The 20,897-nt window shown below is 39.2% G+C and overlaps 1 protein-coding gene across 1 annotated transcript in view; it reads right to left on the bottom strand.

Annotated features, from left to right (window-relative positions):
• LOC139700477 (putative inorganic phosphate cotransporter) overlaps nucleotides 1–20,583 on the bottom strand; it is a 47,190-nt gene extending 26,607 nt beyond the window's left edge. Inside the window, exon 1 of the mRNA XM_071599053.1 lies at nucleotides 20,367–20,583. The gene's annotated coding sequence lies outside the window, so the exon portion shown is untranslated. The remainder of the gene's footprint in view (nucleotides 1–20,366) is intronic.
• Between the last annotated feature and the right edge of the window lie 314 nt (nucleotides 20,584–20,897).

Raw genomic sequence — 20,897 nt, 5'->3', positions numbered from 1 at the left:
AGCTTGGATAAAACAGCTGAACTGATGAGGGTGGAGCCCAAATATCTGCCGAATGAGGTCGAATAGAAGAAAACCAATGGTCCCGGAATTTCCTGTGTAATTGATTTGATTAGGATTCTGCTTGATCCCGAGTTTTACTAGCTTATGTTTATTTTTTCAAAAAATCGGATGATTTTCTGTATAGTTGGGCAAAATTTGAATTGGTTTTGAGAGATGGGAATATTAGTATGGCGGTTTGTTATGAAATCTCAATCCCGCTAGAATAAACACGATATTCGAATTTCATTTATCCGATCTTAGACCACAACTGGATCAAGTTAATTCCTTATTCTAATATCATTTCTTGGAGAAAGAATGCGATGTAGCCACATCCAGAGGGAAAATTTGGTGTATTTTAGGGCTCTGTTGATCCATAATCGTATTTTTTCTAGCTTCGGGCTAATCATTATTACTATTCTGCTGATTTATTAGAACTGAATTCAATTTCAGTCTGTAAGAAGTAATCAAATACTGAAAGACCCTGAGGAAAGAAGAAGAAAGATACTGAAATACCCTGAGGGGTTTAATGAGCAAAATGAAATGGAAATTACGCTTTTCTAAGGAGTTCCTTTTTGCGGTGGTATCTAAAAATAACCAGCTAGGAACCCAAGGTCGACCTGATAGTGGCTAAAGAAAAGAATGATTGTGCTTTCTAAAGATAAAATAATATATCTAAGTAATAAAATCAAAGAATTTTATGATCATAAGTAGTGATATATTGAACATACATATGATAAATTCGTTACAGTGGATGTAATGGATTGGTTGATCTGAAAATACGCGATCGCTCTTTATGAATACAACACTTATGGATGGCTGCACCGTACATTTCACAGGGATCTTATTGCTGCCACTATAGTAAAAAGTGTTTTTGTTGCAAATGAATGGCGCCGTGCAGGGAACAAGAACAGCCTGTGGTCATTATTTTTCTCCAACCGCGTGGTTTGACACCCATCGACATTCATCTTCGATTTAGTGAGATACATGCGGCCATTCAATTATGGACATGCGGCATTATTGATTTCGCACGGAGATTAAGGGGTTCTTAGGATCATCAAAAATAGGATAGAGAGCAGGGCAAATGGTTGTTTAGAGGATGAACACTTTGGGTTCAGGAAGGGGAGAGGCACGCGTGATTCTATTGCAGCAATAAGGCCATCAACAGAGAGAAACATAGAATGCGGTAAGGGATTGTGCATGCATGGCTGGTGACCTGACATCCCCCCGCCAAAAGCCCTTGCAATGGCTTGCGGTGTATCATGTAGATGTATATCATACATACCTATCTACGTCAGGTGATAGCGGCTGAGTTAAAGTAACGTTTACATTTAGATCTTTGAATTTAGAGTAGCAGTGGTTAGGTCAGATTTTGTCACAATTACAAATCGTGCCAGGGTTACGTAAATGCCAACTTGACACTGTTAGTGGTGGAGTCTTTTATCCTGGTGGCCTTCGGGGTGTACTCCGTCCTTCTATCTACATTTGGTCCTGCATGCTACCGCTAGGCTTGGGCAGGGGAAATTCAAAACCAGGCATGCAACATCGAAAATTAAATTTTTCTTAACTTTAAGCTACACTATAAGAATGTGAAATAATTCAATTAATGTTGATCATAATTACTAAAGGAACGAGTCTTATAGTATCCAAGTAAGACATACTTCTCCACTTATACTAGAGGAGCTGTTAGTGACCAGGAGTACAATTAAATAAGGTTAAATGACAACACACTAGGGCACTTAGAGAAAACAAAGGCAATAATCCCATTCCTTACAGCGCGGTTCGATACAGTCTTCCTGATACCACGACGATCTTGGAAAAATGACATTTGAAATTTGTTGGTATTAAACTTGATCGATCTAATATTACTATCATATGTAATCCCGCTAACATTAGCGCGATGGAGTTACTAAAACATTTTCAACATCATCAATAAAGAGAGCTCCTTCTAATTTATGCAAGGGATAATATACTATTTCAACCTTCGCTCGGTGACAAATTCCAAGAAACTGCGGGAGATGCCGCAACAGTAACTTTTAACGGAGGTTCCGCTATTGTGCATTTCAATGCAACAATTTCAGAGTGTAAAAATCATTCGGAGAATTGTTGAAATGTTGCATTGCATTCGCTCGTTGAGTTATCCGTAATCCAGCTCCTCTTATATTCTAGATACGGTACATAGTTTCTCATAACAAATTTTACAAATCTAGCTCCTCTAAGCTGCACGCGATCTAATTCGACAATCATTCAAACTTCATAAAGATCTAATGAACTAACAGCATTTTATACAAGATCTGCTTCAAAGGTTGTAGTACTTCTTCTTTCGGATGGACGGGCGGTGATTTCTTTGACTGGGTTCGAGGAAGGGGAGTCTCAGGAAAGGCTGGAGGCCAGTGGAAGTTGGCTCCCAGCCTTTACGGAGTGCATACCGTTCGTTTGCAAAACCTCTATAACGTGACCTTGTTACGCTCCGTCAAGAACCGGTTATTGGACCGCTACCCGCAATGCCATCAAAATTTGCGTGAAAATGGGCAAACCGGTGAAAGATACCCATAACATGCTCAAGACAGCTTATGGTGATAACGCCATGGGTAGATAGGGTGGTTTTTCAGTGACGCAAGTTGATTCGGGAGAGTAGAGAAAATGCTGAAGACGCCGGACGTTCAGGACGTCTTTCGACACCAGAATTTGATGAATATCTAGCAAGAATGAAGGCTTTGACTGACAGGGATTGCAGATTAAGTGTTCGCATTGTTTCTGGTGAATTTAGTATCCATTAAAGTAATGTGCATCGAATTTGGACCGAAAATATGGGAATGAGAAAGGTGTATGCTAAGTTGTTGGCTCTCAGACGAACAAAAAGAAACTCGCTCGCAGATCTGCCGAGGGCTTCTCGGCCATTCGAGTGAGGATCCAACTTTTTTAAGAAATGCTCCACCAAACTTCTGCCTCTTACCCTTCTTCAAATCCGTGCTGAAAGGAAGTCACCATGGCTCGGTGGAAAGGTTACAACAGGCTGTGAAGAGGGAGCTTAGGAGCATTTTGGGCGCCAACTTCCAGAAGGCGTACGAGGCGAGGAAAACCCGCTGGCAGCGATGGGTGAACACACAAGGGTGCTAACTTCGAAGACTTTTGAGTGACCGTATCGATTTCGGCAATTAATTTTTTTAATAGACTCAGTCCTACTACTTTAGGGACAGACCTTGTTAGCGAGGCCTAACTAGTGAAGGGCAGCATTGCTCTTTAACTTTTTCGACACATTTCTTCAATACTCTTCTAGTTGATCCTAATTTCTTGTTAGCTTATCCACATATTACTCGTATATGTTTCACCCAGGAGAGAATGAAGGTAACGTGAGCCTTATCTCTAAAAAAGCCCTCGAGTTTATGTCCCTTGTGTGGGTGGGTGAGATGGCTCACCATTTGTCTGTAGTTGCCCCCTGACACTCAAAATACCGATTTACAAAATCCTTGTGTGTGAAAAGTCAGTGTAAATAATCTTCGCCGACCATTTTTCATTTGTTTCGCGAGTCACGGCTTCCGATTATCCGTAAGTGCAGGGAGTTCACTCTTGCACTTGTGCGTCACGCGCCAGAGAACTTGTCTGACCCCGGAGAGATAAATATCTGCGATACATCTCTCCGCCCTCAACTCCATCATACAGTTCCTCGCTATGTAAATACACAGCTCGTCCACTCGCACCCTCGGTGGAATTAATGTGCATTGAAAAGCAAAAGAATTTACCTCAGATCACTTCCTCATGGGCATTTTAGCATTATCCTAAACTCTGGGAGTCTGGTAAGTTGAAAAAAATCACTGAAGCGTACGTATTGGGCGTCTCTCCCTTGCGAGACTTTGCGTTTTAAGTGACTGGCACGCGCAAAAAATACGAAAGTAGTTCAGATAAGTGCATATGTTGGCTGCAATTTCAGTCAAATGGCCTTACTTCGTGAAAATCTTTCGAGATGCCGGCTAAAAGGAAACATCGCCTTTCCACGAAGCATACCTTGCTTGCGACTGGTTGCTATACAGCGTCTCATTTCCTGTTATTATCTGGTCGGAGATACAAGGAAAAAGATCGAAAGAGGCCCAAAGCATACTGCATTTTGTCTATTAGCAACATACTCCTTCCTTAAACTCAGCAGGTGTGCAGTTTTATGAAATATTTGTGAAGTGCATGATTGAGCAAGGGGACTCGCTTGGTGGCATTTGTAGGACAAGCTGAACCCTACTCGAATCGGAGGAGAGTATGAGCGAGGAAATGGAAAAAATGGAAGTACAAATAAATCTGTGATACAGCAGTCTCCTTAATTCAAAGTGTGGAATTCAACGAATTCAGTTGACCGAAAGTGTCGTCATTTAATATAAGATGTCCTTGATTTGGGTAATTTTACCATGTTGGTACGTTATAGCATATTGAAAATGCAATTTCTACTTTGCTGCTGTGGATTTTAGTCTCAAAATAAAAGGCCCAGTCTTGGAAATAAATTTTCCTTTAAAGCCACCAAAATTTCAGAGTGTAGAAGGATGCCTCGGTAGCTTAACTGACTGTAGCATTCAACCGGACATCGAAGTTACGGGTTCGAATGCTGGTCAAGGCGAATGATGTTTATACTCTGAAATTGTTTCATTGCAACGCACGTTTAGCGGACGACTCCGTTAAAAGTTATCATCACGACATCTCCCGCAGTTTCTTTGGAATATAACAGAAATGTTCACATGACGGGATGAAACGTCTTCCATGTCACAGCACCCATTTCCGACAATAATGGCTTCGCAATAAAATGGTGAAGACAATGGGAGAGAAATCAACGAATGACTTTCAAAGTCAGTTTTGCTCCGTCGTCATTATTTAACGGTGCTTTTCATACTTTCGCAGTTTCAGGTCTCTCTCTCGTGTAAGTAGACATTATTGCCTGCACCGGGGAATTATTTTTGCCGAACCTTTTAGGGATAAAATTTGAGTGAAATCGTATAAATGGTCACATTACCTATTAGTTTTGGTTTCGTGTATGCATTTAACTGTGAATCGTACGCTCAATATTGCTTCATTTTGGCAGAACATTCATTTGTTGGCATCAATTATTGTTGGGGATTGGAAATAAATAAATGAATTAGAATTTTAGCGTTTTATTGTACTTCTGTAATGAGATTAAGAGTTTGAAAGAGAGGTTATGACAAAAAATACGATTGCACCATATGTAATAATGCAATTATAAAAACCATTCTTCATGCTACTGCATGTGAAATGAACGTGCTCTATGCTGGGTGTTAAAGCTTTCTTAACGCTGGATTTGGTTGGGTGATTAGAAACCTGAACAGGATCATTAAAAGCCACTTAGAGAAATAACCACTTGAAGAAAATGCTTATGGGACCCTGGTTAAACCGATTTTAAAGTAATCATTGAGATTGTGGGACCCGTAGATTACATTTGGATTGAAAGATTATATTCCCAAGCTGGAGAAAGTACAAAGAATGCTGTCAGATATGTATTTTTGGAGAAACAGGAGAATGAAGTGCGTTCCAGTAAAGTTACAAATACTGGTCGTCTATAATTTGGAAATAAATACTAGGAAGTCTCAGAAAACTTAGGGGAAAAAACAGCGGGCATTGTGGAACGCTCGAAATAGCTCAAAGCAATAAAAACATCGTAAATTTAACAGTCTGCCTGCAGAGATATTAGAATCCTATAAAAAATGCTATTATTTTCGAAAAAAGATACCTAAAATCTTATAGGATACTTAACATATTCACAGCAACAGTATCTGTTGCCCATTTTCGTATTAGTTTTGTATTATGTATACTTATTTAGACTTTATGGTGAGAAATGTGAAACTAACCTTTGTACGTGTGTGAAAATTCTTTGAACATGAGTTTACTGGTATGAGTATACAATTATTACCACCTGGCATATAGACAGCTTGTAAAATTTGTAATAATAATACACTATACACAGGTTGAGCAAGACTTTACGTCAACTGCTGCGGCAAACTTACCGAACGTACTAAGGAGTCACGGAATTCATCCGGAGTACGCGACATGAAATGGGATTCAGCGGAATAAGCGCGGAGGAAAATGCCGAGATTAACAGCGAGATAGCCACGAAGGTCGAGACAGGGAGAATGCAGTATGAGTCGCAGAAAATCAACCTTGGTATGGACTGAACTCTGTTCATGATGGTTCGACTGATATATATTTAATGATTCAATTACATCATGGAAACGGGTTTATGAAATCGTGCAGCTTCTAATCAAGTAGATTATAGAAGAACAAGTTTACTGTTTAATTCTTTGATCACCAGCATCAACAGCGGTTAGTAATACGATTTCTAGTTTCGCCTTATCGTATTTTTTCTTCTGTTAATCCTATTTTATGATGTGTTCCATTAAAATATCCTGTCTCAGCAGCTATTTTCATTATATGAACGGAAATAAGTTCCAAGTAAGAAAAGATTAATTTTGTTACATAGCAAGCCAACCAAATTTTTCATGACAAATATTTTTTAGCTTCTTTGCATTCATTAATTTTGTTCAGGAAGGCGCATCATCAGGTATTGTGTTTATATTAGTTTTCATTTTCAAATATTTACATATAGCGTAGCCATTATTCCAAAGCCATCGACCGTTAGACATTGTTAAAATTTCACTCAAATCAAAACTGGTAGCATAAGTATACACAAATGCAGCGCAGTCGTTACTCAATTATCATCGACCGTTAGCCTTTGTTACCCTATCCTTCAAATTTAAACTGGAGGCATGTACACATCTATAGCGTAATCGTTACTCAATTATTATCGACCGTCAGCCATGATTACTCTATTTTTAAAATCTAAAAGGCGATAATTGATACTTCCCCCTTTTTTTGGGTGATTGAAATAAATATTGCGAGGTGGCTAGCCTCACTTGAAAATTTAAAACTTTTCAATATTGGAATTTGGAAATATTGGAATTGGGAAAAGAGCAATTCTCACCCGAACGCCTACTGCATTGGGAACACCGAAATGGAATGTGTAGACTCAATTAAATACCTAGGAGTTACCCTCACTCATGATATCTCCTAGGTGACACACATGCGGGGAATATGTGGACCAGCCAATAAAAAATAGGATTTTCTACTGGGTAAATGTGATGAAAAGGTCAAAGAGAAATGTTATTTGTCGTTGGTTAGGCCTCCTTTAGAATATACTGCAAATATATAGGATCCTCACGAAGTTGGATTAATTGCCGGATTGTATCGTGTGGAGCGTAGAGGAGCTAGATTTGTAAAATGTTGTTATGATAAACTTAGAAGCATATCAAAAATATTAGAGCAGCTAGGCTGGGAATCACTCAATGGAGCGAGGTGAAATTAAAGATTGAAGCTCTTGCATAAATTGGAAGGAGGTCTCTTTAGCAGTGATTTTGAAAATGTATTATTACACCCATCGTAATACGGTGGGAGAGATCATGCCAATAAAATTAGAGAGATTAAGTGAAGAACAGATAGATTTAAGATGTCATTTTTGCCACAAACGATAAAGGATGAGAACAACATTATTTGACCGCGATAGGGTCATGTTCGGGTAAAATTATTCTGGTGTGTATTCATCCCCTACCACACACCCTAGCGGTGGCTTGCAGGATATGTATAAATAAAATATTAAACAAACTAGTTGCTTGTTTTGCAAAAAAAAAGGAATATAAAAGAACCAAAACCACCCATACGACAGGTCTCTAACAAAACTAGACAGGTCATGTAGAACTGTGAAATAAGAAGGGAAAACTCCGCCATCATATGGACATGTGACTCAATGTCTCTCGTACCCAAAGACACAGGTAGGGAATGTGACACACCCCGGCAGGCAGGCAGCGGAGGCGTCCCCCCCCCCCGCCAGAGAGAGACAAGGTGATGGAAGGAGAAGCTGGAAAACAAACAAAACAGGGCAAGCAATGCTGTAACGAGCACTATATTTTTAATGGCAGTCCCATGTTGTCACGTGGAAAGAATGGTGACAACAAAATACGCAAGATTAGTAAAAGGGCATGCATTTGAGTAATAGTAATTATCCCCTGGACGCTGTGGTTCGCAAGTGGGATTTTTGTTATCTATAACCCTGTAGTTTTTATCCCGTACTTTTCCGTGGGAAGAAGGAGCCCTTGAATCTGCAAGTTTTGGCATCTATTTCCCGAATTTTATATTCATGATCCAAGCGACCAATGTATGTTGGAGTGCGAATAATTTGCAAGACCTCAGCGCTGAAACATGCGGATCTTTCTTTATTTAGTAAGTTCAACCTAGAATTGAATCGTATTTCTTCTAATGATTCCCAACTCAACTCCAGAAGCATTTCTGTGACGCTTTTCGTTTTATCGTGACAGTTTTAAAGAAACGGGCCACCCTGCGTTGAACCTTCTCAATTTCCCGAATGAGGGCCTTTTTCAGTCAGATCCCATGAATGTATATTCTAAATGAGGCCTCACAAGAGCATGGTAGCAATGTGTCTTGACCTTATAGCCACTCCTGCAAGCAATGGTGAGATAAATCCCAGTTTTCAATTTGCTTCCGCGCAGAGTCAACGTATGTGGGTACCACAAGTTAAGTCGTTAGTTATAATAACACCTAGGTATTTTACAGTATAAAATACTTTTTGATCAACTCCAGCTAATTTTCAAGCAATTATCGTTGATTTAAATATATATATATATACCCATTTAAATCATATATATATATATATATATATATATATATATATATATATATATATGTATATATGTATATATATATGAAATATTCTTATGTATGAAATAAATTCATCACCGAACATTTGTTATGGTTTAATGACATCCCATTTTGTACACCATTTCGAAATAGAATCTATGTAGATCCTTTACTAGCATTAAACCATCCACATCCCCAGATACCTCCCGGTAAATCACCGTGTCATCCGCGAACATCCTCATCTTACTTTTCACTTCGCAGTTTAAATTGTTAATAAAAATCAAGAAAAGCGACGGCCCGATTACACTTCCCTGAGGTACACCCTAGGTCACTCCTACTCTGCCCGAACTAGCGCCGTCAAGGACTACTATTTGTTCCCGTTCTGACAGAAAGTTTTCAACCTAATTTATTGCGCTCTTATTTATACCTATGAACTTCAATGTATGAATTAGTTAACCATGGGGGACCTAATCAAATGCTTTTTAAAAATCCAAAAAGATCGCATCCACTTGCCTACCTTTCTTGCCCAGTAAAAGTAAGTCATGTGTAAATACTTCTAATCGGGTCTTGCACGAGCGTTTTCCTGAATCCGCGCTGATTGTTACTTAAAAAGCTAATGCTATTGAGATGTCATTATCGAACTGACGATACGTTGTTCCAAAAGTTTGCTACAGATAGAAGCGAGAGAAATGGGTCAGTAATTACGGGGATCCTCCCAGCAAATACTTAAAAAATTTGCGTTATCTGCGCGGTATTTCAGATCTTAGGGACTCTAAACACTGCGAGGGATTTTTTAAATATAACTTCGAGATACGGGGCAATGTTTGGAGGTAAATGTTACCATACTCTAGCCGGTTTATTTTCAACACCTGGCGATTTGTTGGGTTTAATCTCTTTGATAATTCCTTGTACGTCCGCTTTAATATTTATAATTAGTTCAGTACTTGTATGTGGCACACCCCCGCTGACTGCCTGCTGTGGTGTGTCACATTCCCCACCTGTTTCTTTGAGGACGGAAGCTATAAGTTGCATATTTATGTGATAATAGAGTTTACCCTTTTCTATTTTAATTTCCACGTAATTGGATAGATTTTTACTAAATGTGTATGTGTATGAATATGTTGGTTGATGGTATATGTATTTGAATTCGTGTGGGTTGAGAAGGTTTTCGCATGAATGTGGTATATATGACTCCTTTGTAGAAGTTTTTCATGAATATTTTGGTTTTACTTGTGATTTAATTCTTTTATGTAGATGGTGACCTAAAATCCCCGCCTCACGCCCTTGCGGCGGCTTACGGGGTAAAATGTAGATGTAGATATATATATATATATATATATATATATATATATATATATATATATATATATATATATATATATATTTATATATATATTGTATCGGGGAAATCCGCGGTGGCAACATCGCTCGTGAAAACGATTCGGAGGAATTTATTGAAAATATTTGCTTTTCCCTCACTGTCAGTGTGAATTATATTATTACAATCCCTTAAGCAAATCACGACTTCCTCACCCCCTTTTTAACCTACCTAACATATGGCCAGGACGCTTTAGGGTCACTTTCCATATACTCGCATAGTATTTTACGTTTAAAGTCTCGTAAGGCACTACGTATTTGTATATTGGTTTCAATTTTAGATGATCTGCACTTGTCAAATAAATATCTATTCTCCGAGGAAGTTTATGTTCTCGCCTGCTCTCTTTAGTCAAGAGTGTAACATTCTCTGCTTTCGAAGGGCTTTCCTAACGCCATTATTGTAACACCTGCGTGCGCGTGCCATTGCGTATGGGGCGTGGGGAGAGATGCTAGTGTGGATCGATGCAGAGCTGTTTGTGTACGCTCTGTCCGTGTTGGACGAGTGAGGAAAGATAGGGACGCTTCTTCGGTTGGGTCGTCTCGCACGGGTTTACTTGGGACACTGCTTTTACCGGAGGAATGACTCAGTTACTGCTCTGACAAAGAGAATTGTCGCTTGCTCACGCGTTGCAATTTAAGTCCGTAAAAATGTTCACTCCGCAACTCCTCTTTTGTTCCTCGGTTTTCGTGAATCCGATTTGGTTTTCTGAGAGGTTTCCTTCTATCCTTCCTCGGCTAATTATCCGATAAAGGATTTTTGATGCTTGAGTTACCAGGCTCAATGTTCTCTGTTCTCCGCATTTATCCGTTTTCGGTTTCTTTTGCATTGCAATCAGTATATTTTTCTCGAAGCCTTCTAGTATCTTTCCGCTGTCGTAGCTATCTTTGATTATTCTATAGCATTCCATTCAATGGCATCCTTCGCTTTGACCCCGAGTGGCTTGATTATTTCTCCGTTTATTTTGTCAACTCATGGTGTCATGTTGTTTCTCAGGTCTGCCACGGCTCTCTCGAATTCACTTCTTAATATCTGTGGGCCGCGATCGTATTTACATATCATGCTTTCATATTTAATTAAGCCATCTTCTAGTGGTATGGGAGTTTGGTAGAGCACCGCAATGTATTCTATATATATATATATATATATATATTATTATATATATATATATATTATTATATATATATAGATATTTTCTATGCATACCTACGTCTGTTATGGTGTTTAAACCAAGTTTTCGCTATAATTATGCCCTGTTTCCTGCAGAACTCGCTCGATTACTTTATCCCTGTTGCCATTCCTTGTTATTAAACAGTTTCCCCCAGCTCAATACTTCCCTTTTCCTTCAGGAATAGTCGCAATAAATGCCTCTAATTGATCTTGCATAAACTGTCGACTTTTGCCTCCCTATGTTTACTTGGTGACATATGGCCCTGAACTGAGGCCCAACATTCCACCAAAACCTAAAAAACCCAAAAAATAATATCATTCTTAAACTTTTCCCATTATGTTCAAGACGGCACTTTTCTTCCAGTTATTTTATCTCAAAATTATTCTGATGGAACGAGGGAAAACTCTACTATCTTGTTGATGATCACTGCATGGAGGACTTTGGTTCAATCGTTCTTCCATCTCCATAGGGATTAGTGACCAAAGATATCTTCTAAGTGAGGGAGTCATAACTACTTACGTCTTATGACAAATATTCCTTATCTTTTCGCCATGAGATAAGACGAGGATTTATGCTGTGCATTTAAATGTTTCTGTATTATTTGTTATTGATACACTGTAACAGGTTGTAACGTAGAAGCACAGTCACTTACAGAAATTACTCTGCTATCACAGAAACCTTAATATTAATTCATCCTCGACAACTGGATCGTAACTTAAGAATGCAGAGATATATTCTTCAGTAATATAAGTATGGACAACTTTACGAGTACATATTGACGGTAACTCATTTCAAGGCTCAGGTCCAGTTTTTCTACGTGCTTACTCAATTCGTAATGAAGGGAGAACCTCTAAATTACCTCATCTAACATTTGTTCATTAAAATATACTGTTTTTTAGGATACTTCCTTTTTTGTTTTGGATTCACCAAATGACTAAATTCCTTCCTATTTTCATTAAAAAAAACAAAAGGTACTTCACGGAAATTCTCGTATTTTAATTGAAGTGGTTTCTCAGATCGCCCGATATTTTTAAATGGCTCCCTTGGAGCGGGGCCACTTCGTAAGTTGGAAAAAAAAGGCCGAAAAAATGTAACTTCCGGTTGGTGAATATTGGACACAATCCAATCAGTTCATCTACTCACGTGTTCGCAAGGCCTCAGGAAATGTATTCTCGCTGATTTCCTGAGCTAGTATTTTTTAAATGAAAACAATACTCTCCTCTTTTAGTGTGGAGGAAGTATTAAAGCTAAATATTGAGGGGGGGTACTAATTAAAGTTGGACAGGTTGTGTGGAGGAATAAAGTATGTGGAAAAGAATCCAACGGAGAGATGAGAGATGAATGTCGGAAAGAATGATAGACTTTACGGTGCACTGAACAAGGATAATAGATAATTCGACTTCATTCCGATGAGTTTAGGGCTGAACTCGGGCGGGGGCGTGATCAGTTCGTTCTTCTATCTAAGTATTTCATAGAATAATGTGAGTTTTGATTGGTGAGGGTATGGTTCAACTTATACTAATCCCTATGGTGAGTGAAATTCACATATCAACGGGGTATTAAGAGGGAGCAACTCCTTATTCCTTGCGCCACCCGTGGTTTCCTATGAAGATATTTAACCCAAAAATTACACAGCTTACGTGTAGCTAAGGGTACCCAGAGTTGCCTCATTACTGACTGACTTCCCCTACCGTACATATCTCTTTCTACATTAATGGCGATTTCATTTTCCAAGCTTCTCAAAGAATGTATTAGTCGACACTCATTGTGATTTTGGAATGACAATCATAGCATGTGTGGATAATGACTAGCGCGACAGAAATTATCATTAAACACGTACCAAATATATGAAAATAAATCATTCTTAGGCTAAGCATACTTTCTTCCACCTTTAATTTTATTCAAAATTCCTATTTTTTTCCTTCCTAGAATTTTCCTTTCTATTACCGTCTTCACCATCCCTTTGTCGATATTGACGTGAAGTAATTTATGGTAGTTACTGAATACTTAGTACTGGTTTACTTGGAACAAATTCGCACTTACTTATATATATAAATTGTATATCTATATATATTATATATATAGTTATAGTCAGTGATTTCTGCTTAATTGTAACATTTTTTTCGTCTGCAAAACGAAACGTTTAGTTGCGTCATTACAATCATTAAATATTAATATTGCAACATTATGACAGTAATCAAATGGAAGTTTGGTACGATATGTGAGGCTAGAGTTCAATCAATTGAACCTTTTTTGGCTTCGGAGATGTTGTATCGAGATCCTACAGTACTTTTGGAAAAAGCAGTGTCAGTGAAACTACATGATTTATTTATTATAACGCCAAATGATTTGAAGAATTTACACTCCCTTATAGAAGTAAGAGAAAAAGATCATTTAGAATATTTAACACAGAATATATTTTTGATTGTCCAAGTAACGGATACATCGTAGAATTCGTGGCTATATTTAAATAAATTGCGTAATATCATGTTTTCTAGAATCCTCTGACGAGCTAAGGAAGGCTCCGAAGGGCAAAGCATTTGAATGCATTAAATTTACACGATAATGATTCCTATTCATCTCAAACAATGACAATTTGTAATATGTCTGGCCTGTATTAGCATTTTAATTCAATGTGCATATTTTTAATGTTTCTATCATTTGGTTGTGATTGGCAAACGTGTTTTTTTAGGCATAGAAAAAAACTCGTTCACTTAACGGCGTAAGAGTAGTTTTTTTGGATTATTTTCCCTTGTCAAAATATAAACCAGCCAAATGAGGGTATATTAGGATTCAATTGGGTTAGGAGACTTTTAAAAGAGGTTTCCTCACATTTAAACTATGTCAGGTAAGAGCAGTTGATTTTATTTCACCATTCTCTAGGTCGTGCGGCGGCGAAAACTGCATCCTCACCCACCTAGATGCATTAAAGAGGTAGCGTAGACAAGCCTGGATAGGGAACATAAAAGTAGGTTGGATTAGAAAATTAAATCCCAACCTAAGTGACCTTTCTCGAGTGCATGCTTCTCCAGAGTCCAGTTATTCTCATGTATCTCGCATGGATGTACGATATGACTGTGTGGCTCGAGCTATGTTCGCCAAGTAGTGGTGAGCCAATGTCCTAAAAATTTTGAATAAAATCATTCGAAAGGGCTTTGTTCGTAAAGAGGTTCGCCTGTCACTGGGTTATTCTGTTTCCTATTAAAAATACCATCATATTTGATTGGTTAAGACGCTGTTTTAAAAATATGACTTCATTCCTGTGCAATCAAAAGGTGTTTAGCTGCAAATTCTTAGACGATTTTGTTCATTGCACGAAAATATATGCAGTAATTAATACTAAAGACATTTAAGTAAATACAAGGAAAATTCCATCAATGTTCAATGCGACAATTTCAGAGTGTAAAAATCATTCACCTTGACTGGGATCCCAGTCTGCTTTAATAAGATATTTTATTCCATCTTGCATTAGTTTTAAGTACTGGGGGAATACAATATGAGCATGGACAAGAAGAAAACTAAAATCCTTGAGTGTGGAAGAGAAAAGCTAAATGCAGATATTACAATTCGAGGGGTGAAACTAGAGCAAGTGGAATCCTTCATCTACCTGGGCAGCAGCATAACATGGAATGGAAGAGGTTCGATCGACATCAAACGAAGAATAGCCCAAGCTAAGAACAAATTCATGAAGAAGAGGCAATTACTATGTTGAAAGAACCTAAGACTGGAAACAAGGAAGCATTCGTCAAGACTTTCGTGCGGATCATGGCGCTCTATGGTTCCGAGACTTGGAACATTCGAAAAGTGGACCAGTGAAGAATAGAGGCCTTTGAAACATGATGCTGGAGGAGAATGCTGAAGATTAAATGGGCAGGCAAAGTGAGGAATGATGAAGTACTACCTTGATCAAAAAGTTCCCGGAATAACCACCGTGTGGCGCTCCCATCGTTCCGATTTGAGTTCTGTTTTTTTTGTTAAATTGGTATATCTGTTGTTGATATTCCCTTTAAATCTTAGTGTCATAACTTGACATTTGCAAAAGTTACGTAGCCAAGAGTACATCTATCTCTGTGTGTGTTGGCGATTTTTTACAATTGCAGAAATGGATTTAAATTTGCAACAACGAACTTGTATTAAATTTTGCGTAAAAAACGGATTTAGTGGCGCACGGACGTTGGAAATGTTGGAAAAGTGTTTCGGCAACGATTCTCTAAAAAAAACGGTCGTTTACCAGTGGCACGAGCGGTTCAGAAGTGGTCGTGAGTCAATCGAAGATGATGAACGCAGTGGCAGACCATCGACATCGAAAGTCGGTGAAAAAATTGATAAAGTAAAAGAAATGTTGGTCAATAACCGCAAATTAACCATCAGAGAAATAGCGGAGGACTTGAACATTGCCTATGGATCCGCCCAAGACATTGTGGTTAATGATTTGGGTTTCCGTCGTGTAGCAGCAAAGTTGGTGCCAAAATACCTCAATTTCATGCAAAAAAGAGACCGAGACCGTGTTGACGTCGCAAAAGACATGATTTGCGAGGCTGAATCCGATCCCACATTCATCAAAAGGATCATTACTGGAGACGAGACGTGGGTTTATGAGTACGACACGCAATCCAGACATCAGGCAAGTGAATGGCGTTCACCAAATGAGCCGAGACCAAAAAAACCACGTCGTTTTCAGTCAAAAAAGAAGGTAATGCTGACGGTTTTCATGGATTACAACGGTGTAGTGCATCATGAATTTTTGCCAGAAGGCCAGACAGTAAACAAAGAGTATTATTTGGGCGTTATGAGACGTTTGCGTGAAGCAATTCGCCGAAAGAGACCAGAAATGTGGGCAGAAAACTCGTGGATTTTGCACCATGATAACGCACCGTCGCACAGTGCTATCATTATTCGTAATTTTTTGACGAAAAATGCAACAAATACCATCCAACAGCCACCGAATTCACCTGATTTGGCTCCCTGTGACTTCTTTCTGTTCAATCGAGTTAAAAAACCATTACGGGGAACGCGTTTTAGCAGCCGAGAGGAAGTAATGGAAAAATCGCAGGAAGCACTGATGGACATACCGAAAACCGATTATAAAAATGTTTCGAGGATTGGATCAAGCGCTGGCATAAGTGTGTTGCAGTCGATGGGGATTACTTTGAAGGGGACAATATAGATTTAGATGAATAAACTTGTATTTTTAATTTTCTGAATAAATTCCGGGAAATTTTTGATCAAGGTAGTATATAGAAGAGCAGAAGAGGAAAGGGCCATATGGAGAACACTATGGCAAAGAAGACCTAGATGGATCGGACAAACATTAAGACACAATGGATTAGTTAGAAACATATTAGAAGGAAAAATTGAAGGAAAGATCCCGTGAGGACAGCCAAGAGACAAGTACATAGGGTAAACTAACAAGGAAGTAAAACAGGGAGCCTATCAAAGGGCGAGGGAAGAAACACTAAATAGGGAAGAATGGAGTCCTGCAGTAAACCAATCTTAGGATTGAAATATTGATGATTATGATTAGTTTTTATTACAAAAACTGAACTTTATACTAGCATACCAAGTTAACGGGGAGATTTTAGGGAAAAGTAATATGTCGCTGTGAAGAGCGTCGGTTACTGAACTAGGTGGATCAGCCTCCTCCCTTTTATTCTGTACATATGTAAATTTCGCTCCCCCCCCCCCTGGTAGGCCTTTTTTCGAAGTGAAATTCAATTTTATCTATCAAAACAAACCGTAATGTTGATCACTGTGGCATTTCTGTTGGATTTCCCCGAGATTAAAGGAATTTTAAATGTTGTTTTCTTTTAAATTGACGAATAAACAATTCGTTTTCCAAACTACACACCCTTCTCAGATAAGATGAATCACTTGCTTGCGACAAATGAAAGATTTAGGCCCATTTGATGAATTTGCTGAACCCGAGTTAAAGATTTGGCGGGAAAAATTTTGGCCGAGACATTCCGGCAAGGAAAGCTAGCGAATGGTTCGAATGTTTCGCGATTTCGAGTGACTGTATATTTGTAAGAGTGTTAAGAACCGGATTATGATGAGTTTCGGGTCAGACATACGTAGACCGCAGAGTATTCAAGTGCATCGTGACGCTCCTGTCCCCCGCATCTTCGTCGGCGTTGTAAAGAAGGCACGGGGTTATACGAGCGCGTTCCATATTTAGACGAAATCGTCTCCCGGTGCTTTTCTTAGCCTCCTCCCCCATTTGAACTTTTCAAGGGCAACGAACCACCGAGTGCCCACGCCGTCCCTCTTTCCTCCCCCCCATTTCCCTTCCCCCCTCCAAACTGAACAAACCGGTGGCGTATATTCATCACGGGAGAGCCCGAACGACAGGCGAAAAACAAGTTGGTGAGGCTCAAGTCCGTCTTCCTTAGCCCCTCAATATATGAAGGAGTGATGATGCTAAGGCTTAAATCTATCAACGGGCCCGCACGACAAACTATTTCTGAGCTCTTTGGTAGCATTAGCTTAATAAAAATAAGTGCATACATTTGAAATGCATGCAGAAATACTATTATTATTACTCATCTACTATGAAAGATAGGTTTTGGATGGACACTGACTGAACAGTGACAAACTTCTTTGCCTATCCCGACAAAACACAGCCTAACATCTGACACTGCTATAGGTCCCTCTTCAATTCTGCATACCTACCTCCTCCCTTCAGTTCATCCAACATACCCATACTATTCCTACCCCTTCGTCGTTTACCTATCAGCCCCCCCCCCTCTACGTATCAGAGTCTTCTACAACCCACCGCCAATCAAAATGCTCAGCGCCCACTTTTCCTGCTTCCTTTAAATTTCGGCCAACGATCCTCTCTCCTCCCTCCTCATGCCAAGCTCTTCGTTTGTTTCCATTTCTGTTCATTTCACCATCACCGTGCTCCTTCACATTTAAGATTCTCCTTCTCGCAAACCACACCCACTTAAGCCATGCTTCTTTCTTTCTTCAATGCCATGCGTTTCTTACGTACAATGACCGGCAAAGGTGAGATATCCTTCACCGGAATGGTTTATACTTGCCCGTTCGGGAAGTCAATGAACATTTCGGCAAAGTTCGGCACCCACATTTTGAAAACCTCCAATTTATGACTATCATCTTGTCTCAATGTGTTTTCGTGTTTTACTAAATCACGTTCCATATCAAAGTTGAAACGAGTCTTGTCTTAACCTCCTTACTTAACGCCTCTTTCGATTCCTTCCTTCTTTTGAAAACTTCTTTGCCTGACACAATTCCACTCATGTCCCTACCACTTTAATCATCATGGTCCGAAACACTTCCAAGATGGGCGAACAGTTAGATCTACTCTAGTTAATGACTTTATATTTAAATGTTTAATTTAGGAATCCTTTTACGTGAAAAAAAATTAATATTCTCCCGTGGCTTGAAACGTTTTATTGCATTATTAAATCCATGAGGTAACTAGGAACAAGTATTTTATTTAGTCCAACAACTTAATTATTTTTAATCCTTGCCCTAAGAATTGCACTAGATTTCAAATTTTTAGGCGAGTATTATAATTTGAAATTATCACATATTCTCGAAAGCATTAACGTGTTTTAATACTGTCAGGATATGTCTGAAATTGTAATGTGAAATGTCAAATACTGTCCACTTTTAATGCAAGCAGCATTATAAAATTTGGAGAAGCTTTAAAGGCATGCAAGCGTATATGTGTGGAAGATACTTTGTGCATTTTCATTATTTTAGTGTACCAACTGGTGCATGTAGTGACTAAGAAACGGGCATATTTTGTTGAAGTTAACGACTTAATAAAGTTCTTTAAGATTGCAATCTGTGTTAAAAATGATTTTATGTAATTATGCTAATATTATTCTATACCCTTCTCAAAAACGTTGACATTGAAGGAAAATTACTGAGATTATAATTTGAACTTCCAAAAATCGGTATCAGCAGTCATGGTGCGCAAACCATTAGCGGTGGGCCGCGGGGTGGTGAACCATTGTTATGTTCGAAATTCCATTGCACCACATAAGGCTTAATACATTTTTAAGACGCCAATAAAAATTTCATAGCAATTTATTATTTATTATTATTTATAAGGTACTACAAAACTTATTGGAGCACGTATGACCGGTGTGAACTGAGGAAACTCGTGACCAAGTTTGGAAGTTCGGAACCCTAGATGAAATATATTTTATTGCATATTTTCATAGCGTGACATTTAGGGTGCTGGTCGGAATTTCACTCCGCAATAAACTGCTTCTCCTCTGAACAAAATGAGTCAACGGTCGAAAGAGTATGCAATCTTTTGTCGGCCACGAGTTAACATTCGTTTCTCAAAATTATCACTGTCATTCTACAAGTTTTATGTGTATGATAATGTAGGATAAGACAGTGAAATTATATTAAATTATATCAATAAAATATTAACGATTGATTTAGAAGTATACCGTGGACCAGTTTACCAGACTAGTACGAGCAGTAATCATAAGGACCTACTAGTGATAAAGCTAAATCGCATAATATCAATCAATTACATAGCTCCCGCAAGATAACGCTGGAATTCTGCGGAGGCCGCGGCACGCAGTACAATACAAAAAAATACTAGAAAAAAACGATTCACTCCAAGCACGCGTCCACGACACAAAAGAGAATTAAGTGGAAACAACCTTGTGGATTTACTCTTAGGGCGTCGGTGTGTTAACCATACTCAAGTTTCCTATCTATTTTAATGTGGGTTTTCGTCCGTCCCTGACGTGCGTTAACTTCTAGGCACCACGATAAGTTAACCTTGATTGCGCTGCATTATTTCCTTCATCATTTCTTCGCAACTTCTGCACGCCCTCATGCTGTGTAATAACCCCACTTCCCTTTCCTCCTCTATCCACGCTCACCACCAACAACTCTCCCGACTATTAAGATCTTAAGAATACCTTTCCATATTTCCTCCAACTAATTTAACAGCCTCTTTCGGATTTCCCCACAAACAACTTCCTCGACTCATCCTCATACTTCTGTCTTCCCTTCTGTCCGACTTATTTCCTTTCCATTCTCCATCACAGGTACTCAGACGATTCAAAACTTATCGGCCGACATGGTGCTCACCTTCGTTGTTCGCCATAGACCTCGCGAGATTCCTGACAGGAGCGGTGGGGACCCAGTTGCTGCTCAGCTCCGCACCCGATGGCTTCGATATATCCTTAGAGGGCGGAGCACCCTTGCCGTTTCCGCTCCACCACTTGTCTGGGTAAGCACACAAACAAAAACACGCGTCGCGAGAATTTGAGTGGAAACCCGTCTCTCGATTTCCGCCTTGGCGCGACCGGTGCTCGCACTAGACTGACGGGCACTCGAGCTGCCGCCTCCCGGCTCCCACGGGTGAAAGCGACGGAAGAGCGCGGTGTGGAGGGAGTCGGTCGGGCGGGAGGGGAGATGGAAGGTGTGGGGAGGGAGTAACGGTGAGGGGCTCGACTCCCTCTTACTACTCTTGGCACTCTCATCATTGTTATTAATGTTAGTCTACCGGTTCAGGCATGTTGTCAATGGCCATAAACAGTCACAATCGCTACATTTATGACCCGCACCTAACACGGCACACACTGACATCGAACACTGCATTAAACTTTTCTTTCAATT

Source organism: Hetaerina americana, unplaced genomic scaffold (genome assembly GCF_022747635.1).
Source record: "Hetaerina americana unplaced genomic scaffold, ioHetAmer1.1.p SCAF_1, whole genome shotgun sequence".
NCBI classification, from domain to species: domain Eukaryota; kingdom Metazoa; phylum Arthropoda; class Insecta; order Odonata; family Calopterygidae; genus Hetaerina; species Hetaerina americana.
This window is presented reverse-complemented; position numbering and strand designations above follow the sequence as displayed.